This window comes from Topomyia yanbarensis, chromosome 3 (genome assembly GCF_030247195.1).
Source record: "Topomyia yanbarensis strain Yona2022 chromosome 3, ASM3024719v1, whole genome shotgun sequence".
In the NCBI taxonomy this organism is placed as follows: Eukaryota; Metazoa; Arthropoda; class Insecta; order Diptera; family Culicidae; genus Topomyia; species Topomyia yanbarensis.
In genome coordinates this window covers 136,469,317-136,491,652 of record NC_080672.1, presented here as the reverse complement: position 1 = coordinate 136,491,652, position 22,336 = coordinate 136,469,317, and the positions used below count along the sequence as shown (strand labels likewise).

Genomic DNA, 22,336 nt, shown 5'->3' with positions numbered 1-22,336 from the left:
TCGGTGGATTAATATTTTTTCTACAAAATCCACTCATCGTGGAACCCCTGCAGTGCTGCCTGTACTAGTGTCAGCTAATCAAATTTGATCAGAACTTCATAGATTTCTCATGTGACTTGATAGAAGAAATACATTATCGTATCTACAGTCACGTTTGCAATAAAAATCTGAGTTTTTTGCATGAACCTGCAAATTCCTTGCCAGATTAAGATTAATATTCTAAATTTATCATCGTACAATAACTGGGACTTACCGGAAACATCGTCTTTAGCCGTTTACTAGATAAACGTTTGATCCCTGAAACTGTCCGAAATATGTTTTCAAGTGCCTTGTAGTCCATAACGCTCCGGCCCGGCACTCGCGTGAAATGAGCAGCCGCTGACGTTCAAAGAACTCTTTTTGATTATGAAGACTTTAACCTCGCCTCTTTTTTCAAGTTAGAAAAATCTCTAATCCTATGTGCGGGGTTGGGGATCGAACCCAGGTGAGCTGCATACAGAGCAATCGATTTGCCAACTACGCTATGCTCGCCTCCTGATTTTGCAAATTTCAACTATCTCACGACTTTTGAATATGCCCATTCATGATTTTCAGCGGTGGATCCAAATTCATTTTTTTTGAACTGCGTGTATCGTGAAAAGGTCACAGAACTGACGAATTCTTGCCAAAGCAACTGCTGTCAAACTGCTCCAGAATCAATCACTAGAGGCTTCGAAATGATTAGTTTGTGTGGATTTTAACTGAAGCAAGCTTTACCTATTTCGATGACGAAACCGCTGACGTACGAATCAAACAGGCACAACATCATGATTTCCCATTATAGCTGTGAGTAACTTTTTGACGATAATGACAAAAGCTGATTGTCTCTCCGTTTCAGGGTACGAATACTAGCTAAAATGCCATATTTCAAGCCATCTACCAAGTGCACTGTGGGTAAAGTGGATACAGAACTGGGATTAACAAGGCTTAAAACGAGAGATCCTTCGTGAAAAATGGAAAAAAAATGTTTGACAAAAATTATACATACCTTCACTGGAAATCCAAAAGCGAAAATTCAAGAGTAGAATAGTTTTATGAATTTAGGTATTGACATGATTTGACGCTGAAGTTTGGTGGTAAATAAATAATTTTCACATGGGATTTAAAATACACCTATTATTAAATGTAATAAAATGAAAAATAAAAGACTTCTGGGCTTATGAGGGAGTTTAGACGAGCTATAATTGTTCTTATCATAAATTATGTTCGCTGATAATGATCCTCAAATAGACTGTGAAATCCCGCGTTTTCAATAGATTTGTCCTTTGAGAGTAGAGTAACTGCATTTTCCCACAGCCTACTCAGCCACTGTCATTTATCGAATATATTTCGTTTTGTTTACTTTTTTCCTACTGTGCAATGAATGGAGCGCTCGAAGTCAAACACATTCATTGTGATTTTCCCCGACGCTCTTACCTTTTGAATCCAATTCGCCCAGAACAATACCAGGTTAGTTTTGAATGGCTTCGAATAGCATTGGTTGCCTGCCTCCCTACCTCCCTGATATCCCCCCGCCCCCTCAACCATCTAGTTACTACACAAATGATAAAAGCTACCCGGTTTCTGTTGTGTGAGACCATCATTATTGGCTCCTCGCTCTTGATCCTGGCTGGAGATTCGAGCAGGTGCGCTCCGGTTTTGCTGCTGACTGGTGCGGTTTTGCATTGGCACACTCACACGGACTGAACAACGAGGGAGCCCTTGGAACCGCATTATTCATGGGGCAATGCTGGCTGTCCTATTATTATTTCTTCGCTTTACGGCTTCGGCTTTCGGTTGTTGCCCGCTAAAATATTCTACCCGAGCGCGCGCTGCCTTGGCCGGGATTACCGGGAACGGGAACATAAAATATTCAATAACAGCGAAATCATTGAATCGTTGGAGAGGTAGGTATGTGTTTTCGGGGTCTATGTACCTATTTCGATTTGTGGTGCCGCGGCGTATGGAGCAGAATAAACCCGCCGGTGGTGCTGGTGCAGTTCAGTTGAATTTGAATTCGGCGGGCAGCGGAATTTACCCAATTTTGAAGCAGACGAAATTTTGTAAATTTTAGCATGAGAATTAATTGTTTCCAGGCAAATGATTGAACCTTCCTTGGGTGTTAACTTTTTGTAACGAAAAGTTTGTTAACGGATCTTATTGACCAGGATTTCAAAACCAACTTTTAAAGGAATTTTTTTAAAACAAAATCTGCATGTATCTGTAACCAAATTGTTTGTTAGCGTTTCAATTTTCAGTTTCTGGTGAATGTGATCGATTTTGATCCGGATGGGTAACGACAACCAGAGGTGAATCGGATCATTTTTTGGCTCTCAGAGATATACGCAAATCCGTCATCATTAATAATAGATCCATTACTAATTATAAACACAAACAAAACAGAAACGAGAGGATTTATAGACTTTTGCACATGGCGCAACCATTCTTGGATATTCAGGCATACAGTTCTGAAGCCGATTCCGGGGTTCAATAGTATTTTTAATGATACTGAACAAGAGACATTGTGGTCAATGAATTAAATTGATCGACATTTTATAATACAGTAATGTTTCGATTATATCACTATGAGTTTATATCAATACTGTTTATATACGATGGGGTCGGTCCAAAAGTCGAGCTTTTTATTTTTTTATCTTAAAGTATAGATTCTTAAGAAAGTATCTGAATTTTTCTAAGGTCTAAGGTCTAAGCAGTAGAGTTATAGCGCTGTTCATCTTGTCCCTTTACATGAACTGAGGGCGTGGCGCGAAACTTTAAACGTAAAATAGCTTGAAATCATGTTTTACCAAATTCCAAATTTTAAATTCCTATTTGCCGTGTCCTTGAGGGGCCGTCTGGTGTATTGGGTAAACAAATCGACTTCTTTTTTATTCGGTTGATTGTTAGTTATCCGCAGGAAAATCTACCAAAATAATGAGAAAACCAAAATACGCACGATGTGGTAGGTATTCCGAGATATGCCTTTTCTTTTGAAAGGACAACATCAACAATTGGGTCATTAAATGAGAAAAAAATCTTTTTTTTATTACTACACCGATAAAGCTGATTTTCGTGAATACCACAATATTTTTTTCCAACTCAGGAAACGTGAAAATAATATTTAAATTTAAATATAGAAATATGTTGACAGTCTTGATTTGACACTATCAGAAGCATTAGACATATCGAATTTCACGACAAGTGCCCTGTCAGAAAAAATGAATACATGTTTTTCCGATTTTCCCGCAGGGTTACATCAATTTGACATAAACTCCACTCAATGTATATGGTTTTTTAATTTTGGGTGTTGTCTTGATAGGCCAGATGTAATCAACCGAAGTTTTCCTATGTATGGTTGTCTATGTTTACATAAGATTTATTTTAAAAAACAAAAAAATCGTTTTTACGTACCACAACGAATTTTTTTTTGAAATAGTGTTATTTTATGAAAATTGGACCTAAAATTTATCGAATGAAACGGAAAACTATATATAGCTTAATGACCCAATTGGAAATGGGACTATTTCTATGGATGTTGAAACAACTGAATCGTAGTCGCACTGATTTTCATAGTCATGATATTTGTCCAAAACCTTAACGTGCCAGATTCGTTCAAGTTTAGCTTTGGGAGGCTCAACAACTTTATGAAACGGTAAAGTGAAGCTGTATGAGGAAAAATTATCCGCTTATGCCGTATCGTTTGACCCAACGCGTTGAACAAAGATGGCAGACGCTGCTCTAACCAACGGCTTCAAATGGGTAGTGTGATAATAGAACCATGGCAAAAATAGGCTCATTACTCTACTATGATTTATTCTTTTTGACTAACTTTACCTTTTTATTACTTTTGTTTATAGAAATACATGGGTTAATGCTTGAATGTAATTTTTTGTTTTGTTTTGAATACATCACGCTTCAAATACATCACGCTAAAATACAGACCGACCGTGATATAATCGAAACATTACTGTAATGTTTAAAGCATATATATAATCCCATCTTAAATGTTATTCGTACCCTTTTGGCTTAAATATTGACTCTGGGGGCTGCGTGAAAATCTTCTGGAATATCCGTAACATCCGTAGTAATGATCAATTCGCCAACCAAACCCTAGAAGTTTTTTGCGTAAAAAAGCAGCATTGGCATAAATTCATGGTTACTACCGGCATGTAGACACTATTGGTGGTTGAAAAGCCTTCCGAAGGATCTAGAACATTCGCTGAATTTGCCAATTGGGTGATGTTCCAGAAAGTTTTTATGCAACAAACAAGGCTTATGAATTGACCGCGGATGTTCAAGATCTTCCAGCAGGTCACTCTGAACCCAAAAATCTATGTCGGGGTCAGAAGCAAGAATTTATTCAAATGAGAACTCAAGAAATACTTTCGAAACAAGCACCGAATTCTTGGACCATCTTTATGAATTGAACAGTTCAGCGGAATCCGGAGATCTTTCGAAAGGTTATTATGTGTTATTTATGCTAATGCCGCTTCAACAAATGTTTTCGGAAAAGCTTCGGTGTTCCTGGACTGGGTTCATGAATTAACCAGTTTTACGGATTTTCCGGAATATTTTCTCGCAGTCCCCAGAGTCAATACACGAGTCGAAGTATCAATATCATTTTAAATTGGTTTTTACATATTCTTTCGACATTATTATAAAATGTTTTGATCAGTTTCATTGATCGACGACATTGTCACTTGTTCAGTATTATTAGGAATACACCTGTACACCTGAACATCCAAGAATTTTTGTTTTGTTATGTTTATTATTAGTATTAGTTTTTGTATGTAAAAATATATAAAATATCGGTAAGGGAAACAATAAATCCGGTAAAAAATGCCAGCATCTTCTTATATATCTTAAAATCCTCAGATGAATAGCTGAAGATGAAATGATCAACATTGCAGAAGACTGCAAATTAATCCGACTTTGTAATATAATGTTAAATATTTTTACGGATGTTCGGCTTTTTCGGTCTATAATATAAGAACGGCTGTTTTGTACTGCCCAACGTTTCGGCCACGGTTTTGGCCTTTTTCAAGGATAACTGTAATTGGTATATTTGTGTACTGTTATGTATAATATTTTATGCTAAACTCACTATAGTATATCGTTCTTCGTCAATGTGTCGTTTATCAACGATCGGATGGTCTATGTTCTGTTCTTCATATACATAGGTGCTAAGTAACGGTGTAAGTATCAGTGGGATAAAAGGGGATTTATCAATTTGAAATTCAAACTTACTGGTGGGTAACAAAATTTAGCTTGTACATCACACTTTTGCACCACTGTGGACTACTCAACTATTCTTTGCAAGATGGTGGGTAAATGTTGGATGATTGTGAGACAAAATATTGTGAGCTAAGTGAACTTGATTGGGTGAGTACATTTGATGGGGAGTTGTGAGATGACAGATGTTGTTTTCTCTCCGCTCTCGAGGTTTTTGAATTACATCTGTGCGATGATTTACTGTGTTTGCAGTGTTGTTTATATGGCACATCTCCAGTATAGGTAGAGCACTGGTGCGGTAGCTCCGATCTAAGATTGTGGTTTTGGTTAAATCAAAGCTGTGTTGGTACTATACGATAAGATCGATGAGAGCTGTTGTTTCCCGAGGCTTTCCAATGTTAGTATGTATTTGTGGTTGCTGTTGGGATTTTTGAGTGTTTAGTTATATTTGACTTGTGTCCATTCAGTCGGATTTTCAGTTGATTTCTAGTCATACCAATATACACCATTGGACATGCGGTGCATGGGATGCTGTATATGACACGGGACTGCTGCAGGGGAGGAACGGAATCTTTGGTCGATGGAAGCAAGCTTTTTGTTGTTAGAACTGATTTCGGGGCTATTTTTACAAATGGGTAATCTTCTTTGAGGATCCTCGCTATTGCTGGACTGAGTTGCGTGATGTATGGTATGGATCGGTAAACGATGCTGGGTTGTGCTATGTTGGATCTGGTGGGTGTGCTTTGTTGCCCGGTTGTGTTTAAGTGCATATCAGGATTTTCGTGCTGTGAATCATGGCAAGCGATTGTGCTGGTGGATTGTTTTGGTTTGGCTGTGCGGTTTAGTAGACGGTTTATGAGAGCCGATGGATACCCGAGCAAATACTCATGGGTTCAAACACCACATAGCCCCTTGAAAAGACCTTAAACATGGTCCGTGCCAAAATTAACAACCATCAAGACACCATAAAATGGTCTCAATAACCCATAAATACACCAACATATGGTATTTTATATGGGATCTGCCGGACCATGGTGATGGTATTTTAATGGGTTGAACCCATTTCAAACACCCATGTCAAGCCCCATGAGCATGGGGGTATTATGGACTTTACGTTTGCTCGGGTAGTTGTTTTGGTGCAGGTGCTGGAAAATAATGTGTTTTTGTTGATTCATAGGAGTGTTGGTTGAGATTTGTGTGACTCGTTTGATAAAGTTGGCTGCATAGAAACTTTTAAACTCTTGTAAGTGAACTAATGCTAAAGAATAAAGCTCATATTTGGCACATGGTTTGTAGAGCTAATTAAAGCTTGATATAGCAGTGTTCCGAAAAAAGTTCAAAAATGTTGCGGGTCTAATGACTACCTTGAAACATCGCCTACTTATAATATTAGCCCCCGATTGCAATGTTTTGAGCTTTGTTCAGCGTTTAATATCATTTTCCAACGTTTGATCTCGGAAAATGCTTTCCTAAGTGTATGAGAAGAAGGTGCTATAATGCTTATCCATAAGGACGGAAATGCTCATAGTGTTGAAAACTACAGAGAGATCTTGCTTCAGAATTGTCTGCCCAAAGTTCTGGACAACCGCTTCAAACTTGATGACGTTTTCTAGTTTCATCTGTCGAGAAGTGTCAGCAAGGTCAGGTCAAATTTCGCTAATTTCTTCGACAAGGTGCCGAACAACATTGTTGTCATGAAACTGCAGCGAGTAGGATTTCCTCCGTGGGAAATCAGAGGGCTACATCCCACCTTTCTTCCGCTTTTGTTGGAATTAGCACCACACGCTCAAGCGTATTTGAAACGCGAACCGCTGTCCGTCAAGGAAGTCCCCTAGGGCCACTTATCGTTTTCTTATTCATCAACGATCTCTGCATCCGCATCAAGTCTGGCAACTTACTCTACCCTGATGAATCTTTTGTTCAATTTCTTCGGGACTCGATTCAGCTAAGCTCCATGATGATATAGTCAATTTTGAGAAGTGGTGCTCGCTGAATGGAATGCAGATCAACGTCTTTAAATGTTCGCTGCAAAATTTACCAACATTTGAGTCTTGTCGTATTTTTTTGCAAATAACGTTCATTTTCGATATGTTGTCGAGCAAACTTGACTGTCCCGTATACATTTAGAGACTAATTTGTTTATTTCTTCTCTTATTATAACGCACCGTCCGCTTCTGTACATACCTAGGCACCATAGAGTATACTGCCAGAATATTCCGGTAGACAGGTGTTGCAGCAAATTTAACGAAATTTTAGAACTTTTTGAGTATCGTACTACTAAATCTAGGGAAAAGTTAGTCATTATAAACTTTCATCACTCTATAAATACGTTATTTATACTTAATCTGTACGTTATGTACCGATGATCGTATACATTGTAAATATTTTGGAGGACCTTTTTGCAGAGGAACAGATAGTTGCGAATTAAATTCTGCTTTTGAAATTATCACTGGATTAAAAACTCTAGTATGTTACTAAGTTTCAGTCGCCCAAACAAGCTTTGTCTATGTAAGGATAGCGGAAAACACGAAATCGATATCAGTTGAAGCCCAAGACCGGATCATTTCTTTTTCCCAACTTGTTGATATTGGCACAGCAGGCTCAACACCAACAAAGTCAATATCTGCACCTACTCTACCCAATTCATCGGACCAATCATTACTAGTGATATCAGAATTTCCGGGAACCCAAACTAGGTTGATCTTATTGTCAATGCTCAGTTCTTCTATTTGAGATTGGCACGCAAACATTAGCTTGGGCCGTAATTTGTCTAAGGTAAGGGCCTTAATTGCAGCCTGACTACCGAAGCAGAAGTTTATTGCTTTGCCGGACAAACTCTGTTGAAGGATCGATTGTACCCCGCACATAATCACGAAGAATTATGCTTTGAATACAGTACAGTATCTACCTATCGAGTGAGACTGTTCCAATCTCATTTCAAGACAGTAGACACCCGCACCAGCACGTCCCTCCATTAAAGAACCGTTAGTGTAGCAGGCCACTGGCGTTTTTTGTGTCTTTCCATATAGCCAGACAACCACTTCTCTCGAGAGGGAATCTTCACTCCGTCCTGTAACTTCATGTTAGTATAATATCGCTGGGAGCAAGAAATTCTTCACCCCATGTAACCATTTGTGACCACAGTCGTGTATGACTGGTAGCAAGATCAACATGGTTTACTGTTCTAAAAACCAATAACCTGCAGCCTGTATGTACAATGTGCATTGCACATAATATTTGAACTGTATGTGTAATGGTTTAATATTTAAAAGGGCAGTAATCAACGCCATGAGCGCCTTTCTTTGGTTTAGTGTTGCTTGGACCGTTATCACCTCTTCTCTGTGCCACCACACAATCCGCATGACAGTATTGGACGTAAAATTGTCGTAAATCCAATAGATGTATTTAGGTTTGAAGGCCTTTCCAAAAGCTCGTCACACTGCCCGAAGGACATGTACGCTCTTTGGATCCTGAACTCAATGTGAGCAATTAAGTTTATGTTGGAATCGAACATAACTCCAACGTACTTGACATAATCCGCACACAGTAGCTCAGAATCAAAGAACTGCAAAAGGAGTACCGCGATTGTTATTAGCTTCTTCTTGAAAAGAACCAGTAATTTTGCTATGGATTTACTGATAATTTTACTTGTTGACACAACTATTCGACATCTATTAATACCTGTTACATTAAGTTAAAGATTGTTCCGATGCAAGATTCAGATTAATATTTGATAATTGAGCTTCCTCAACAAACCGTCAGTCACCAGGTTCCATAGCAAACCCGACAGACAGCCGTAAATACTCAATTTTCTTATCTCTGCCTGTCCCGGTGATGAGCAAAGAATGCGCTTACTAAGTATTGCGTTTATCCAACCCGAGATACATGCAGATACATTATAACCGCGCGTCGCTTCCAGAATAAACTGGAAGGACATATTGTCAAAAGTACTCTCAATATCTAGGAATACACCTAAGCTAGATTCCTTGAGCGAGAAGCTCTTTTCAATGTAGACAACATCGTAAAAGAGAGTGACCGTGGATTTCATACACTGATATGAATGTTGCATTTTGTGCAGTGGATATTCACTTAACTAACGCTAACGTTCCTAATGTGATGATCGATTATTCGTTCCAAAGCTTTTAGAAGAAAAGAACTTAAGCTGATTGGCCTAAAACTCTTGGCTTTTTCATAGCTCGAGTGTTCGCCTTTAGGAATAAATTTCCTGTTTGATGGGTTATTACTACCGGAACAGGTGGTCCGACGACTACCTGTTCCGGTAGTAATAGTAGTGTTATTCTTAACCGATTGCAACAACCACTGCCGACACTACACGGTTTATCTAGGCGGTTCGGAGAAAGAAACTGACATTGAATAACAGCTTCCGTAGATCGCCGAGCACCCGACTTTCGGAGTTGCTTCTTGCCGAGAATATTATTTTAAAAGCCATTGTTTATTATTTGGGCCCGCCGAGGCCCTGTTGAATATGTCAATGGGTTTCTACCAAGAATCTCCACAATAGATCTAAATACTGGTCGCAATGGTCCAACAAATAAAAATCTACCGAGAAGCAAGCATTATAAACTCAGCAGACGAAATAAATTTAAGCATATCATACTAGAAATTTCAGATACTTAGTTCATGTCGTGCATGTTTTATTGTAAATGTCATATTCAGCCAAATTCCATTTTGACATTTGAGCTTCGCTGAAATGACATTCGGCTAAATGACCTTTGCGGCTGAAGCGCATACGCACAGTGGCACCTGTTCATACAAAGTTGTTACAAAATTATAAAAATTGGTCTATGAGGCTAAAACTTGGGGTTTGGGTCGCTGAATCCATTTCTGCTATCAGTTTTGATATTCCGTATTTAATTTTTTCGACTACTTTCATATAAACCCATTTGAATGCGTTGGTCGTTAAAGGGTTAATATAAACATTAATCATAGTAGCCAATCTCATCGGATAGCAGAAATGGTTGACAAAACTAGTAAAAATCACTATTTTTTCAGTTATATAATGATGTTTAGGTAATTAACTTGTAAGGAGATTTATGAGCTACAGGGCGTCTTCATGTGGGTATTTTCAAAAACATAGATATACCAACTTCGGCGCAAAAATGCGCAAGATGAGGCCTATATATTTTGAAACTACACCAAAATTTTGAGTCAGATTCATGATAAGTGACCCATGGGAGACCATCTCAAAAATTGGAAGACGTATTAAGATAAATTACTGATACGATATGAAACTTTTTAATTGGATTTTTTTGATGCAGAGCAAACGTAAATCAGTTTTGCACTAAAATCTCCCATCTATAGTTTAGCATATTCATTCTTCTTTTCAATGAACTTAAAATTGCTCCAGTCGGCTGTGTAGTTCTTGAGATATCGCCATTTGAAACTCTAAGGTACTAAAAATTCTAATGAATTGAATTGAACAGAAATCCTCGACATCACTTGCTTCAACGACATGTTAAAAATTCATTTTTCATCCGATCATAGTAAACTTTGGAGATACCTTTATTCATACTAATAAAAGATAGAAAAATAAAATAAATATTTACAAAAGAATTTCAAGACATTGATTTTTGGGGTTTTGTCACTCGTCGTGCCACTGTGATACGGTCTAATGACCCATTCAAATAGTTGACTCTTTCGACCATTCGGCATTCCATGTCTAGATGATAGTGGGTATTAGAAGTTTTCTGGTTCCGATCGTTAAAAATTTTTGCACCACTATCTCGCAGCCGCGCCCTTCAAGAGGGCGCATTACTGTTAAGAGACATACAGAGATACCAAAAATTGGCAACAATTCCCGAATTCATAACATAATAATTGTTTCGCATCGCTGCACTCAACAGCAAAAAAACACCATCCGCCAAAGACCAATTCGCTCGGAAAATGAATAACACCCGAGCTAAAAAGTCGTAGCTCGAGAGTCTCTTAAAATTAAATTTATAATTGAACATGACGATAAGTGCCTGTCCTTGTCTTCATCTTCAGATTTTTTTTTCTCCCGCACCAATCTTGTCACGTCCCGCACCGCCCTGGGGGGAATTGCCGGTTAGACAAGTGCGGCCCGGGACCCACTTCAACGGGAAGCTTTAATGATGTCGCTTTGCACTCACTTCAGCAGCCGAGACTTCGGGCTGACAAGATGCCAAGAATGACAGGCTTTCGAGAAAGAGAGACAGAAAGGAAAAAACTACTGCTCATGCTAAATGATTAAGGCGACGCAGTACAGGAGGCATACGGTTTCATGCTGCTAAAGGATGCATTAGTTTTTCCATCTGACAAGGACTAGCGACTGAAGGGAGGAGAAGATAATTTTCAGACGAACTATTAGCAGTCGTAGGGCAGAAGGTACATGCACTTTTCCGTGTAAATGCTAATTAATTAACGTTCATTTTTCATTAACTAGTCAAGGTTACAAATTTTCCCACTTAGCACTGTCTGGCAAACCCGCAAGAGGATCGGTCCTTCAACACCTTATACCGGTTAGGATGAACCGTACGGCAGGGCGCCGTCTAGCTTTGGGAATTGATTAAATTTTAATTTGCCAATCCGTCCGACCGCTCCGGGACATTTTGGTGAGATGACAGTTTCTTGCGCGAGCCGATGAGGATTGTCTGCGAACATGGTGGTAACCCGGTGCAGCGAATCAGCTCTGCAAGTCGCGAACGTGCCTCTCGCGGAAGGTTCATTAGTATTTCACTACGCTGCATCGGAGAACGTCGAGTTGACGAAAAAAAACGCGACCGGAAGGTAAGAAGTCACTTCTTGACAGGCGGAACTATTTTATTCATTTAGAACGAATTTTTGTTTTCACTCCTCGAAGAGTGAGGTAATTGATTCAGTTGGTTCATGTATGTTTCTTGAGTCGTGTCAAGAGAGTTGTTTTCGATTTAGAATCCACTATGCTGAAACAAAGAGTTTTGATGGGTTCTATGGACCCGACCATTGAAGGGAAATACGATATATTGATAACCTGATGCACGGGCTTGTTAGCAATAGGAACTTGAATTCATCAATGCCCACGAGGAAAATTTTCAATATCTATTCAGCTCTAGAATACCTATCCGTCTTTCAATTTCATTGCTTTCGTTTCTCTTAGTCTCAAATTTGCCAAAAATAGCCAACAAAATCGATACAGTAGAACCTTGCGGCAATTAAAACATAGTAACATAACAAATATCTATTAGAGTTCGTCGCTTACTTAACTAACTTGGAATCTACGATTTTAGCTTAGCATCGGTTGGTACGACGCGTTCATGTTTGCTTTGTACGGATTCGCTACTAGATGGGTCATTGGAGTGGCTCGACATATGTTATTTTCAAGCACAAACCTTTTGAGTTCATTTTTGTGGTCGTGGACGGATGTGCGAAATGCGTTTAAAGTTTGTATGGAAATTTGTATAGGAAAATGTACCTTTTTACACTCGATTTGAAGAATCAACCTTATAAAAAGGTTTTCCAGAATGTGGTCAACAACTTTACCAAAAAATGAAACTAGCTAGGATTTTTAATAAAATTGTTATTACAATTTTGCGATGCATGGATAAAATTTATTGCCGAAAATAATAATTCTGTCAACACTGTACATAGCCGTCGGCCAACTCCTACATTTAAATCCCAAATATCTCAGAATGTGTTTATCGCAAAGATTTGTTGTCTTTGAAAGAGGTTTACAAAATGATTTTCGGAATCACATGAACTTAGTTGGGAAGTCAGAAAACGATGGAATTCACCTAACAGTGAGATTGAAACATGCTGATATCATTCATTACTGTTTTATTGCATTAGCCCAATCAATTGCCATTGGCTGATGATAGATACGAGATGTGTAAATAGAACGTCACTTGTTCGAATCTCGATCAGAAATGATTTCTTGTATTAGCATAAGTATTTAAAGTTTACGTTAGAATGATTGGTCTGTGCATTGTTTTGCCTTTCTCCTATAGAAAGGCTATGCAATCACCCTGAAAATCGATTATTAACCGGGGCCCGCAGGGCTGAGTCTCTTATACCATTCGACTGAGATCGTCGAAATCTGCTAATATCTGTGTGTGTTATTTTTTTAACAGAACGGTTTTAAAAATTCGAAAGCCTGGTCTGTAGTATAGTTATTGGAACTGTGTGGGACTCATGACTCACTTTCGTGTCCAACCACTACAAACACTTCTTATTTATTTCGCCCTTCTTCCGCACGGAACGACATCAAAGTATTACTTCGTGGAGGAAGAGGGCCTGGTTGTGCTTTCGTCGCACCTCTTTCTCCTGCTCTATCTCGGAGGGAGTCTCCATGAAGTGGAGTGGGTTCCATGAAGTGGCTCTACTTTTGAGCACTGATTTAACTCTCGACTCTTCTATTCCTTCTTGTCTCTATTACGTCGCCATTTAGCTCTCGTCCCAGAGAGCCGTTTAGATACTGATTCCATGAGCCATTTAGTTGCTGTTTCCGCGAATAATTCAGCAACCAGTCTTATCACGATCCATTCAGATAGTTCCCGAGAGTATTCTTACTCGGCTCCGACTGAGACTCCCCACGGAAGAATTTCTCCCGATACCGATGCCCACTTCCTTGATCTATTTAGCTACCAGCTTTATCGAGATCTACTCGAAAATTATCCGGCGGCGAACTACCCTACTCCGACTGAGAGTTCCATGATAGAGGAATTTCTCTCGATGCCGATGTCTGTTACGTGAGCCAATTAGCTCCCATTTTCGATGCGATATAGTCGGATAGTCCACGACGGTAAATCTACCCTACTGTGAATTCCCTGGCGGTAGATTTTTCCCTATACAGATGTTCGTTTCTGTGAGCCATGTAGCTCCTCGCTTCGTCCCGATCTACTCGGTCTAGTCCCCGGCGGTGGACCTAGCCTACTCAACGGGCCAGTCATTAGGTGCTGAGGTCTGTCCACCGATTCCGGCTGGAGCATAACTTCCGGTTCACTGGCATCCCAGCGACCCATTGCTAGCTATTCGACGCGGTTTACTTGCTCTAATCCCCCATTGTGGATCTAGTCTACTGACGAGCTACCCGATAGGGATTCAAGGTCGATCTGGTGACTCCGGTGAACCCTGATGTCTGGTTCACTGGCGCCCTGGCGATCCAAACCCAGTGATGCGTCGCGTACTACTCAACTGGTCCCCGGCGGTGCAATTTCTCCCGAAACCCGATTTGTGGTTTCACGGCGGATTTCTAGCCAATGGCGCTACTTTGTTGATTCCTTTCCCACGTTCTCTGCAGCTCGGCGAGTATACTCGTAACCACTCTGTTGACAGCATCCCAGATATGCTTGTCGTGGCACATCTTTTCGACGATATTGTCAACTGTCACACCAGACATACCCCTTCAAACTTCTTCGAACCTAGGGCATTCGAAGACCACGTGTCCCGGTGTCTCTTGCTCCGGAACACGCACTCCGGGAAAAGGGGCGATGATGCATGTCCAAACCAATGCAGGTAATTCCAGAAGCATCCGTATCCGGACAAAAAAGAAGTTCACCTCGCCATACACCCATGCGGTCGACCTTTAGCATGAAATTCCCATATAAATCGGGATCAGCAAGGTATCTAAAAAGTGGCAAAACTTCATAAAATGTATTCTAACTTGCTTGGATTTACAGTTTCAGCTCACTGATGTTCAGTCAAACCCGCATTTACCACTTTGGACACCTTGGGCGAAACGGGAAGCTTCGGGAAAGTGGCTAAGTTCCTGAATTGAATTCACATCTCTATCTTATACAAGTTTGACTCGATTTTCTCAACCTTAGTTGAAAATGAAAGCTGCAGCATCCCTATTGACTGCTATAAAATTTTTATTGGAATAGGAGCTCTGGTTCCTGTGTTACGGGTTCCAGTCACATGCGAAATTCCCATACAAACCGATTTAATAATTAAATCTAAATGATGCAAAACTAATTGAAATGAGTTCTGAATTGATTGACCACTAATTGTAAATCAAAGTCTCCTTGACCATATTGAGAACTGATTCCAGAAGATCCGAGGAAATGAGCAAATCTCGAAATTAGATTCCCACGTGTTTCTCATCTATTGCTGACTCGATTCCCACAACCTTAAGGGGTTACATATGTTGAGGTTGGCCAAAAAATTGTTTTTTTTATTCTTCTGTCGCAAAGTTCAGGTTCTCAAGAATCTTATCTCAAATTTTCAGATCGGAGCAGTAGACGCAAAGTTATAGCGTTTTTCATCTTACTCCCTTACGGAGGCGTGGCTTATACTTGAAACTTTAAACGCGATTATCTCGAAATCGTGTTTTCCTGAAAACGTCTTTGCGGTGACTACGATTGCCAAAACAGTTTTCAACCGATCTCAAAACTTTTTTGTTTTAGCTTGTTCGTAATTTAACTGCCGTGTCCTTGAACGATTCCATTTTGTCGTCAAAATTTTCATAATATTGTTATGATTTTTAAATAATTTTTTTCAGGTGAAAATAGTGTTTTTTTTGGAAAAGTCGTCCCCGTTTCCAAAAAGAAGGATTTTTTTAATCAATCGTGCAAGGACACTACAGGTACATATACTTATAATTTTTTTTGGTTTTATGCTTTCAGTTGAGCTGTTGGACTGGAATCGTAGTCACAGCAAACCTCTTTGAAAAAAAACGCGTTTTGCGTTATTTTTTATGTTCTCAAGTGGATTTTGCAAATTGGACATTATACTACGCTAGACGTACAACAAGTATTTTATAAAAATATAGCTACATACCCTTACAAAATTCAAATAAAGGGTGTAGTATTTACATTGATTGCTATACAAATTCATTTGAATGAATCATTGGGTCCGGAGTTATAAGTAAAAATATCCGATCGCAAGTGAAATTCCCATTTAAACCGTTTTTGCCTTTCTCCTATAGAATGGTTAGACACAAACACTCTAAAAATCGACCATTTAACAGAGGCCTGGAGGGCTGAAACTATTATACCATTTGACTCACTTCGTCGAGTTTAGCAAATATGGTTACTCGGAGATGACCGAACCGATTGTTTCAAACTTAGTCTCAAATGAAAGGAGGTTGCTATTGAATTTAATTCTGATCCGCCATCCGGTTCTGGAGTTGAGAAGTGCGGCCGTACAGTAAATCCTCATAAAAACTGGTACCGCCATGATGTCTAGATGATGCAGAGCTTTATAAAATGGGTGGTAAATTACATAGTTTTGCAGGCTCGTATTCGCTTTGATCACATTGGCCATCTAGGACAGTCTTGATGACCCGCAGAACTTGCCAATGTTCAGAATTAATTTCACTCCTATTCCTCAGAACAGACTGGGTTCCACCAACTTGAAATGATTGAAGCAACGCTTCAATTGGCTGCTATTGAATTTTATCCCGATCTAACTTCCGGTTCCGGAGTTACAGGTTGGTTAGTGCGGTCACATAAAAATTTCCCATATATCTGTACCATCACAATATTTACTTTTTGCCTCTTATATAGAAAGGTTTGCTATTACTCTTGTGCATTCTCCAATCGGAACCGGAAAATGGACCACCTAGCAAACTATGCATTCACACGTCTTATCTGTTTGAAGGATGGAAGCCGAAAGAGGATGTTGTATTGGCGGTTGCAACGATGAGCGTGTTGAGCTCGCATTCCTGGATGAGTGCACGCGTACAGAGTTGTCATTTCGTATCCATCATACGTTACACTGTATCTCAGCCTGTACCACACAACCCTGAAAACCTAATCCAAGCGAATATTTTTGACTTAAATAGGAATTCTGGATCTTAACGGGGGTGTGTGGCACATTATCCTCAGACTACCACCCCGCCCCTCCTTCTATAGACCCATAACTCTCTAATTCTCATCGCCTTCACCAATTAGACATTCCACAAAAAGCTGGGGTTGGCGGCTCTGGATTGTGGGTTTATCATCTCTCCCACACACCCACCCTAAATTCACTAATTGTTTCAAGTGTTTCAGTGTCGACAGCTCATCAAGTTTGTGGATGGCGAGCCATTGTATATAGGTTTTCGAATGTAATAGGCATTTCACAATTGAACATAACCAGCCATAGAATCATGGTGTAGATAAATGATAAAGGCACAATTACTCCACTAGGTGGATGACCACAGGTTTTTTTTTTAAATTTATTTGGAAGATTATTTTAATGGCAACATTGTCGCATTTTCACTTCCACTTTGATTCCAAACGGACCATTATGCATTCCATGGTTAATACAATGCTTCTACTCATACTAGGAATGTTTTCCAATTAGTTTTCGATAAATAAACAGCTTATTTATGAGACTTGTAAAACCAGACCTTTACAATTGATTGAGTAAGTGCAATAACATACACACCAAAAAATATGAATTTTATCGTTGACGTAATTGCAATCATGACACAATTTAACAAACCGTAATTCACGAATTGAGGGAACATTACCGTGTTCCGTTGAATTTTACATGAAAAATATACTTTACATTCCCAATGACATAAAATTACACTTCCTGCCATTCAGGATAAACGCTATATGTGGAGTAAAATTACGCGATTTACGTAATTCAACGTCATGTAAAATTAAAATCAAATGTAAAACTCAGTCATTTTTGATGCTCGTATATGTCATGGTCAGGAGACGTAAATTTAAATGATTTTTTCTAGGTGTGTAGTATCGGAATAGCACGATCTCACTGTTGGGTGAATTAAATCGGTTTTTTAATTTCTCTACTATCTTTATGGAATTCAGAAAATTATTCCGAAGAGTAAGATTGCGCGAAGAACAGGTTTCTTTTTTCCCATTTTCAATAATGACTCCCTGGGTCAATTTTTAAATTTAGTGACGGCATTTAATTAGCAGGAACTGGAAAGTGAAGTATATTTTTTAATATTAAGAGCCATTGTACTCAAGAGAGAGCAAGGGTTGAAGGAAGAAAGTTTAGAAAGAGAGCAAGTGGTTGAAGGAAGAAAGTGGTTGAAGGAAGATCACAGGAGTCAGGATATTTTGGCATTTGAAATGCGAATCACCAGAATCTGCGACATGTCCGGATGAGCGCAAGGTAACTTTGTACTTCATGCTATCGGAGTTGAGTCACGGAAAACTTCCACACTTTTGCGACGTTGAAGCTCTTGAATGAGCTTTTTACTAGTTTTTGGAACGACAGGTTCATAGATAGTAAGTATTGAAACGTAGGTGTTGATGGTACAGAATTTTTCAATGTTTGCGATTAATTTGACCCTTTTATCTTAAAGTTGTTATTTTATAAAATACTAGCTAACACCCATCGCGCGTTGCTGCGACTTTCAACGATATAGGAGGAAAACACAATTTGTTCCGAAGCGCCATCTGGCGGGCAGATAATTTCCAACCAATAGCACATAAACACGCTCCAGAACAAATGCCTACTATGAATAAATTATGACGGCAATCGGTTAAGCCGTTTGGGAGTCCATAAATCATATACATACAAACAGTGACTTTTATATATACAAAGATAGATTTATAAAATATCCTAGCAAGTTACAGTTTTCGGCAAAGTTGTTAATTTGAGTTCAATTTGAGTGATATGGCAATTTGTACGAGTGGAGATGAAAAAAAGTACGTTTTGCCATACTAATTTTGTACAAACTTTTTTCCATACAACCTTGAACTAGTCTAATGGGTCATGTAAAGGCGCAATTAATTCTATATTGTATAGTGCTGCTTCTGGCACAAATTTTCAAATAACATATTCCAATTCCTGATATTATCTTTCAAAAAGAATTTAAGAAGGTCATTGCTTCTTTCTTAACTCTTCGAAAACCATGCAGTGTACTGAGTTCTCAACGTTCTGAAGTTCAGATTTAATAATCTAAAAGTTTTAGGTAGTCCCCTAAATGTAGATAATGATGTGAATGCCGTGCGAATGCCGTGAGCACTTCGTTACCAACGAGTCGTTTTAACTGTTTTCTACTAAATAGTGTATAACATAAGGCATTCCATTTATATGTTACTATGTTTTAACTGCTGCAAGGTTCTACTGTATCGATTTTGTTGGCTATTTTCGGAAAATTTGAGAGTAAGAGAAACGAAAGCAATGACGTTGAAATACGGATAGGTATTCTAGAGCGAATCAGTTATAAACTAAGAACGGAAAACTAGGACTAGGCAGGCTCATATGGACATGATCGAAAGGCGTCGGCGGTAAAACATGATGATGAGTTATGTTCTACCATAGACCATGCGATAGACTTGGGTGCAACGCCCAACTCCTACTTAGCAGAAGGCAAAGAATTCTTCACATTTCCTTTCGACCATGTCCATATGAGCCTGCCTAGTCCTAGTTTTCCGTTCTAAGTTTATAACTGATTCGCTCTAGAATACCTATCCGTCTTTCAATGTCATTGCTTTCGTTTCTCTTACTCTCAAATTTGCCGAAAATAGCCAACAAAATCGATACGGCATTTCATTTAGTAAAACAGATGTTAAAAACGCTCAGAAACTCACACATCTATTTCTAAATTTTGAATTCTCTATATTGATAAGAATTCTCCATAGAAAAATCAACAACTACAACTCCGCACAACAAGCCGGTTCTACCCACGCTTGCGGGTACCATAAACATATTTCCCAACCACGACGAAGGTGCCTAGAAATCTATGTATCGTTGTTCCACCCTCTGCGCGCCCTGAGCACATTTGAGACTAGTTGTTTTTGTGTGTACAATTGTGTTAGCAACGTACACTGTAAATCCACCCCCGTTCCTCCATAGTCGTCAAGCTCTGTTCCGGTGCCTCTTTCAGTTAAAAATGTGATTTCGGTCGATGAGCACTCAGTCGACGCGCATAAAGCAATTGTTCTCGTTCATAGATAATTTATGATCGTTGGGACGTAGCCAGTTTGGAAGTGTGCTTCGGTTAGGAGTGATCCACCCTGCGTCCACGTCTATTATGTATTTGATGGAGGCGTCTGGTGGTTTAACTCGGATCTGATATCTGAACATATCGTCGCTGTTGTGCTATCTTATGACAAACGCCATTTTGGGGTAAATTGAGTTAGATATTCCACATTACTTGTCTAAAAAATCTCTACAAAGTGGCGTTTACAGAATTTTGACATTCTGCTTGGTTACTGTGATATAACGAGAAACGTTCTGAGAAATTTTTAATCTTTTGCTTCAAATGACTGTGTCTGAGGATTGGCTAAAATTATCTTGATGTATAAGATGTTTTTATATGTAAAACTATCTGAGAAAAACAATGACATAATCATTTTCAAAACAAAAATGCTCGAATCGTGAGAAAAATGCAATTTTAGTTTTAAACTGGAAATATGGCATATTTGGCAACACTGTAACCAAAAATAAATATTTTTTCTAGATTCCCTGACTCATTTCCTTCAAAATGCATCTCACTGTTTGTTTGTAGACCAAATGAAGCCAATGATATGAATAAAAGTTAATAATTGTTGTTTATTTTCTATGGAAAATTTTCCATGCATTCCATGATTATGACATACAAATTTTGTCATCAATACACACCTATGACACGTGTGAGTGCGACTTTTGTTTACATTCATAGTAAAAACTCACAACATAGTCAACCGATCTTCGAAATATTTGAGATATTAATACTGTTTGGGAGTAGGACTACATCCCTGGAACCGCACTCACACGTCGAGTAACCAACCCCCTTGTGTTGGTATCAACGATCCCATTTGGCGGGAAACACGATCGTTTGGCGTCGGTCAGTGATAAGAGTGTATCGATCATTGCTCTCTTTCCGATCGGTACCACGCTGATAGCGAGAATTTTTGTCGGTGTACTACCCCGAGAGGCTAAAGCGACTAGCCAGTCCGGTCCAGATCACAAAGGAGGACGGTCAAGATGCTTGCATGCGCATCTCAGTTTTAATATGTCTTTTCTTATTTGTATGTAGTTTAGTTAAGTTAAAATATAGTTAAAGTTAAAATATATAGTGTATTCCGTTATATATTGTGTATATCACGTGTGTTTGTTTTACTGGAGGCCTTTTACCTCCAAACGTCGATTCCGATAATATGGAACAACATAAGGTCGTCGCAAAACACATGCCATTCTGCCCGTTTGGATCTTTTCAACCCTAATCGATGTCGGGAGCCTAGCAACACCATTTGAGCTATTGAAGAAGGCTAGGCTGGTCCCCGACAAATACAGAATAGATAAAAGCAACAATTGTCTTCTTTGGATTGTTTATTCCATTTATAAGATTCAAGATATTCAATCTCAAACTTTAAAAATCGTTTTTCTCGAAATGAGCTAAATGGTGCTTGTCATAAGATAGCACAACAGCGACGAGATGTGTTTTTCCGTTTGTGACAATCCACTGCACCAGTGTAGTCTGTTTTAAACACATTGAAACTTGGGTCAAATCAGTTTATCTCTTTTTTGCTTTAACCGATTTAGTTAAAACTAAAATCGAAAACGCTATTAGTTTCGGTAAAGATAAGCCACAAAGGAGAAATTTTACAGTATGTGCATTTTCCATAGAATGATTAATTTTCTAGTGACGAATAGTTTACAGAAATAACCCGCAACAAACTAAATAAAAACACTGCTCTCTATCCATAATCATAGTTGGTATTCACTGTATGTTAGGAAATACACGTGGTATATTTACTATAATATACTTAGTCGCCGCCGATCACGCTGATTGAGCCAATCTGGATATATTCACTCTGAGCATATTCCTGCTGAATATTTTATCGAATTCCGAAGGTCTACCGCGAACAGCTGCGTTGCTGCTGAACCACAAAAACAAACTGTTTTTGAGTCAAATCAACTCATAAAAGTTGTTTTTTCCCTCCGCTGATAACGCCAACAAATCCTATGACACAAATGAAACAATTGCATCCGGTAGCCAAATGAACTTGATATTTCAACATTCACGTGCACGGTACATGCGTCCAAATTCAACCGTATTGTTCATAAATATTTTATCGTCCAATTTACTGATGGATGGATATTAACATCAGGATTGCTTCCACCCCCCCGGCAGAGCTGCTGCTGAATGAGCCTCTGGCATTGTTTTCTGTTTGCATCACTGCTCATATGAGCGGTAATCCTTGATGATTGGTTTTCAATTTTTCGTAGATACAGGTAG

General features: G+C 39.0%; 1 protein-coding gene across 2 annotated transcripts in view; it reads right to left on the bottom strand.

Moving 5' to 3' along the window:
• LOC131690688 (matrix metalloproteinase-2) overlaps nucleotides 1-22,336 on the bottom strand; it is a 659,150-nt gene that overhangs the window by 423,510 nt on the left and 213,304 nt on the right. The gene's annotated exons all lie outside the window — the stretch shown is intronic.